General features: G+C 36.5%; 2 pseudogenes; one reads left to right on the top strand and one right to left on the bottom strand.

The window, feature by feature from the left end:
- Positions 1-430: 430 nt before the first annotated feature.
- LOC119865254 lies at positions 431-635 on the top strand (annotated as a pseudogene).
- A 603-nt stretch (positions 636-1,238) lies between these two features.
- On the bottom strand, positions 1,239-6,071 carry LOC106557549 (annotated as a pseudogene).
- Positions 6,072-6,277: the final 206 nt, after the last annotated feature.

Raw genomic sequence — 6,277 nt, 5'->3', positions numbered from 1 at the left:
TTTTTTATTTGAAGTACAATTCACATATAATATTGTATTAGCTTCAGACATAGTGATTTAACAATTATATACCTTATGAAATGCTGACCACAATAAGTATATCTGCCACCATACAAAATTATTATTTTATTATTGACTATATTGCCTATGTTGTACTTTTCATTCCTTTATCTTCTTTATTTTATAACTAGAAGTTTGTACCTTCTAATCCCTTTCACTTATTTGGCTTACCCCCAAAGCTTTCCCCTTTGGCAACCACCAGTATAAGTCCATTTCTATTTTTTGTTGTTTGTTTTGTTTTTGAGATTCCACATGTAAGTGAAATCAAATGATATTTGTTTTTCCCTATCTGACCTATTTCACTTAATATCCTCTAGGTCCATCCATGTTTTCACAAATGGCAATATTTCATTCTCTTTTATGACTAATAATCGCTTCTCGGCCTTTTGGCTAAGATCAAGTGTAGTATCTGTTCTTATCAGTTTTCACTGCCTTCTGAAAATTTTGCTTCTGTTTCATTTCCAGGAGCATCTCAGTAGAGGAATTCTAAAACTGATGTCTATGTTACTTTGGGGGACTTTTGTCATGCAAACAGGGAAGCTTCCAGCAATCCTGAGAAGTACTGCATATACTTGGTATGTAGTGAGACCCAGTTGGTTAGGAAACAACAGAAATATACCTGTAACATTAAGCAGGCTACAAATCCCCCTTAAAACAACCAACTGAGGGGCTGAAAAGCTCAGAAAGAGGTGGTTTTTTTTTTAAGATTTTATTTATTTATTCATGAGAGACACAGAGAGATGCAGAGAGAGAGACAGAGACACAGGCAGAGGGAGAAGCAGGCTCCATGCAGGGAGCCTGACCTGGGACTCCATCCCAGGCCTCCAGGGTCACGCCCCGGCTGAAGGCAGCGCTAAACCGCTGAGCCACCCAGGCTACCCAGAAAAAGGTTTTAACACTGATTGAACTGGAATAAGAGCTGGATTTCCTGGAGAATTTATTTGATGTGAAAGGTATTTGCATCTACCTTACAGTATGAACACTTCAACAAAGGAGAGCATTCTTTGCATGATCCCTGAAGTTCTGTGAAACAAGATAACAGACAAAGGGGTCACTGCAACTGTTGAGGGTGGAGAGGCAGAGGGCTACAATGTACTGGATATAGATGTGACTCTGGCTCCAATTCCTAATTAGGAAATAATGTACCACAAGTAGAAGGTCACAAGGAGTTAAGCAGATCAAATACATGGCAGGAAAATGACAATGAGTTTGGTGGCTCTCTGCCTCTTCTTTCCTAAGTGCCTTTCAAAGGCAGTCTTTGCCTTCTTCCTCAAGTGCACTACGGGGTTTGTGGTGACTCAATACCTCTGCACCCTGAGGCAAGTCATAAGGAGAATGGAATAGTTCATGTTGCCATAGAAAAAACCAATGAGTACTTTGCAAAGAGCTTCCTCATAAACCCAATTGTTGCCATGTATGTTATAGGCAATCTTCAGAGGGAACCAGATCCCAGAAAGGAGGTCTGCTAAGGCTAGATTGGCCATGTAAACCACTGCAGGGTGCTGCCCCTTTGTTTGGGAAAGAAAGACCCACAGAGCAATGTCATTACTTAGCAAACCAATCACAAATACAATTGTGTAGAAAATTGAAAGAAAGAAGTAGTCAGTTTTCCAGTGAGGACAGAGGCAGAAAACTCATCCACAGAAAAGTCTGGTTTCACTATAACTCCTTTCCCAGTGATTTGAGATGAGCTGTCAATATTAGCAAGGACACTTCTTCCTTTAGAGTTTCTTTTGTTTCCTTGGATGATGTGATTGCAGGAGGCAGAGGCCCCTCTTTTTCTTTCTGTTGTCTTTTTTCTTCTCTGACTAGATTAATTCTACTTCCCTGCCTTTGCGTTTGTTAATTCTTTCTTCCAGTTGATCTAGTTGGTTATTGAACCCCTCTATTGAATTTTTCAGTGCAGTTATCATATTCTTCAGTTCCATGATTTCTTTTTGGTATCTTTTAATACTTTACATTTCTTTGTTGAAATTCTTGCTTTTATTATGCATTGTTCTCCTGACTTAATTGAGCATGTTTGTTCCTTTGAATAATTATTCGGGTAAATCACTTATCTCTGTTTCATTAAGATCTGTTTCTGTAATTTTATCTTATTCTTTTATTTGGAACACATTCCCATTTCTTCAATTTCCTTGACTCTCTGCATTGGTTTCTATGTCTTAGATAAAACAGCCACCTCTAGCAGTCTTGATAAATGGTCTTGTATTGGTGATGAAACTTGTCTTTCAGCCAGTCTAAGTTTTTTGTTATCTCTTACACCTTTGTGCTGATTTAATTACCTTCTTGTTTTTACTGGCCCCCCAGTATTTGAAGTATACCAAGACCTATCAGTGTCCAAAAGAGAGACTGTCATTTATCACCTTGATGTAGGGTGATTAGTAGCCAAACTCTCTGGCAGTATCTTTAAAGTATGCAGATAGGCCTCTTTCAGGGCAAGACTGGAGATGGTCATTTTTGTCGGTTTCCTCTGTACCTAGCTCTTAGCGATTGTGTGGTTAAGAACTGTTCTTTATTTTCTTTGGTTCTGTAGGACTCACAAATGCAAGCTTTAATCACCACAAGATTCAGTCGATCAAAGGGCACATCTCCTAGGTGGCAGCCAGCAAATGCCAGGGCACCAGACAAATTCATGAGCTTCTTCCAAGAGGACACCTAGTGAGTTAAATGGGTTAAAGGAAGAACGAAATGGCACCCACTCGTCTCTAGGAAGGATTGAAGTGAGCCCTTAGACATAAGCTAAATTAGAAGCCTAACCTTTGTCCAGAGCTTTTAAAGTATGCAAATAGCCCTCTTTTGAGGAAAGATTTTGAGATGGACATTTGTGTCTCCTCCCTGTGTACTGAGCCTTAGGAAATGTTGGTGGCTAGTAGCTACAGCCAGTACTTTCAAACTTGTTAAGAGCTCCTCCTTTGTTTGCTGTGGTCTTATGGGCCTCATGAATGTGTGTCCCACTGGCTTTCAAAGCTAGGTTTTTTGGGTGCTCATCATTCAGGTTTGAAAGTCTTAAAAGTTGGGGTGCTAGATGTTGGGTCCAAACCCTTCAGTCCTCAGAGAAAAGCCAGGAACTGTGAGTTCCTACCTGATTATAGGTCACTGCGGCATGAGTGGATTTGAGGCAAGACTGTCTCTCAGACTGACCTACCCATTTTGACAAGGATATTTTCTCATTCACTTGATGTATAGTAGTTACTTAGCTAGTTTCTGGATTAATTTCAGAGGCAATTGCCCTATGCATAGCTGTAGATTTAGTGTGTCCATGGGAGGAAGTACATTCAGGAAACTCTTATGTCACCAGAGGACCAGAACCTGATATATCTCCTAATATTTGGCAAGCCAAAGACTTCTCTGTCTTCACTATAATAACAATAATTATATTAAAACTTAGTATTTTTAAATTATTTGTCCATTTAACATGTATTTATGTAACATAATTAGGCAAATGATTTTTACTGATTAATCAGTATTTGTTATTTGCATAATTATGACTATAATTGTTATAATAACTTTTAAAATTTATTGAATACTTTATGTGTAATTTTCTTATTTTTCCACTAATTAGTAATGTTTTGGCCAGCATTCAAACTTGGTTTTATTAGATTCCAAATGTTTTCTGTCCATTCATTGTCACTTGACTGTTGTGATTTTACCCTTATCTCATTCTCTTTAAAATGTCCTCTTAGTAGTTCAATTTCCATGAAATGAAAGTTTTCTGAATGTAAGCCTCACTTTTTTCCTTGTTTCATCATTCTTACTTTTCTGTCTCATGAGCTGGTAATTTTCATGTCTCCTTTCTTAGTGAGGTTTGAATTAAAAAGGAGTCTTTATCAGAGAAGTTGTTATTTAAACTCTATTTGAAAAATATGTGCTATATTTCTTAACTAGGGAGTTGGCCAATCAGCATTCTGTGAAATGACTTACCACACATTTGGTGATTGTGTCCTTTACTAATGTGAATTATGAATAAGGAGCCTGTTTATCTGAAAAGTAATATGTGAAGTATCTAGATCTTGAAACTCCTTATATTTCCCCAGAATAAAAATTAATATTTAAAGATGGTAGTTTATTACTAGATTATCATTAGCTTTGAAGTTGACACATCAATGGTCTATTGTCTCTCAGAGTGGAGAATTTCTATGTAGGATACAGCTTTTGTAAAGCTGATGTTTTTTGGAGAGTGATTTGTCAAAAATTATTCACAGAGGATCTTGAAACCCAGAGAAGAACTAATTGTTAGTGTTGCTATTAAATCCTGTTACTCTAGGGTGCTGGAAAGAAAAACCAACAGTTCTATAAATAATTCTGCTCCCGTTGTGCAATTGCCTATTAACACCACAAAATGCCTATGTACATTTACAAGCATCTTTAGAAACTCTGTCACAGAATTATATTTAAGGCGTAACAGCTGTTATGGGTTGAATTTTGTCTCTCTGAAAAAGATATGTTGAACTCCTAACTTCTAGTACCTCAGAATGTGATCATATTAGCATATATTGTCATTGTAAGTATAATTAGTTAGAATGAGGTCATACTTCAGTATGTGAACACCTAATCCAATTTGACCTATATCGTTATAGAAAAATGCTGGGGTGCCTGTGTGGCTCAGTTGGTTAAGTGTCCAACTCTTTGTTTTGGCTCAGGTCATGATCTCAGTGTCATGAGATCAAGCTCCATGTTGGGCTCTGCACTGAGCATGGAGCCTATTTAAGATTTTCCTTCTCCCTTTCCCTCTGCCCCTCCCCCTTGACTTGTGTGCTCACACTCTTAAAAAGAAAAACCACATAAAAAAAAAAAAAGAAAAACCACATGAAGACACACACACAGGGACAATACCATATGATGAAAGCAGAGAATGAAGTTATACAGCTCCAAACCAAGGAATGCCGAATATTGCTGACAAAGCATCAGAGGCAAAGAGGCAAGAAAGATTCCTCTACAGATCTCAGGGGGAATATGGCCCTGTCTACACCTTGATTTTGAACATCTAGTCTCTAGAATTGTAAGGCACTAAATTGCTACTGTTTTAAGCTGCTCACTTTGTGTTACGTGTTATAACAGCCCTAGGAAACTAATAACCAATTTTTATTTACTTTTTATTCAAGACAATATCATTATTGTGCTTTAATAAATGAAAACCTAGTCTTTTCATATTATAAAGTTCTTATTAGTGCCTACTACATATGGCATAAGCCCAACAAAATGTTATGATTTACATTCAGTAGTCACTTATCTTTGACAAAGTTTTCAATAATAAAGAAGACAATCATTAGGATATTTATATTATATTCCATATAAATATCCTCTGTGGTGGTTATTATTCCTTCTTCTAAAACCAAAATTTTACCTGGTGTCATGGTTTTCTTCCTGAAATACTTGATTTTTAAAAACATATCTTTTACTACAAGTCTCCTGGTGATAAATTCTTTCATATTTTGTATATAAGAAAAAGTCTTCATTTCATCTTCATTTTTGAAAGATATTTTCACTAGATACAGATTTTGATTTTGTTTTCAGTACATTAAAAATGCTATTTTTTTCTGGCTTGCATTGTTTCCAACCATAAATATTTGATCATTCTTACCTTTTGTTCTCTGAATGTAATTTGTCTTTTTTCTTTGGTCACTTTTAAGACATTTTTCCCTTTATTGATGATTTTAATCAATTTGATGATGAGTCACAGTGTAGCTTTCTTGATGTTTTTCATGCTGAAAGTATGTTGAGTTTCTAAGATCTGTGGGTTTTAGTTATCACCGAATTAGAAAAATTTTGAGCGTTGTTTCTTCAAAATTACTTTTCTCAGTTTTTTCCTGCACTTACCCTTTGGTGATTATAATTACATGTATATTTGGCAGTTTTAAACTGCCCCAAAACTCAGTGCTACTCTATTTTTTTATGGAGTCATTTTTACCCTCTGCTTTTTGTATAATGTCTGTTGCTTGGTCTTCAAGTTCACAAATCTTTTCTTCTTCAATATCTAATATGCCATTAATTTTATCTGGTCCATTTTTCATCATTAGATATTCACTTTGGGTCTCTCTCTTTCTTAAAATTTATTTATTTGAGAGACAGAGAGGAGGAGGGGCAGAGGGAGAGAATCTTCCAGCAGACTCCCAGCTGAGCACTGACCCATGAGATCATGACCTGAGCTGAAACCAAGAATCAAATGCTTAACTGAATGTGCCACCCAGGTGCCCCTCTTTGGGTTTCTTTTATATCT

Source organism: Canis lupus, chromosome 22, assembly GCF_011100685.1.
Source record: "Canis lupus familiaris isolate Mischka breed German Shepherd chromosome 22, alternate assembly UU_Cfam_GSD_1.0, whole genome shotgun sequence".
Taxonomy (NCBI): Eukaryota; Metazoa; Chordata; class Mammalia; order Carnivora; family Canidae; genus Canis; species Canis lupus.
The sequence above is the reverse complement of the archived record's forward strand: the minus strand, read 5'-3'. Positions and strand labels throughout refer to the sequence as shown.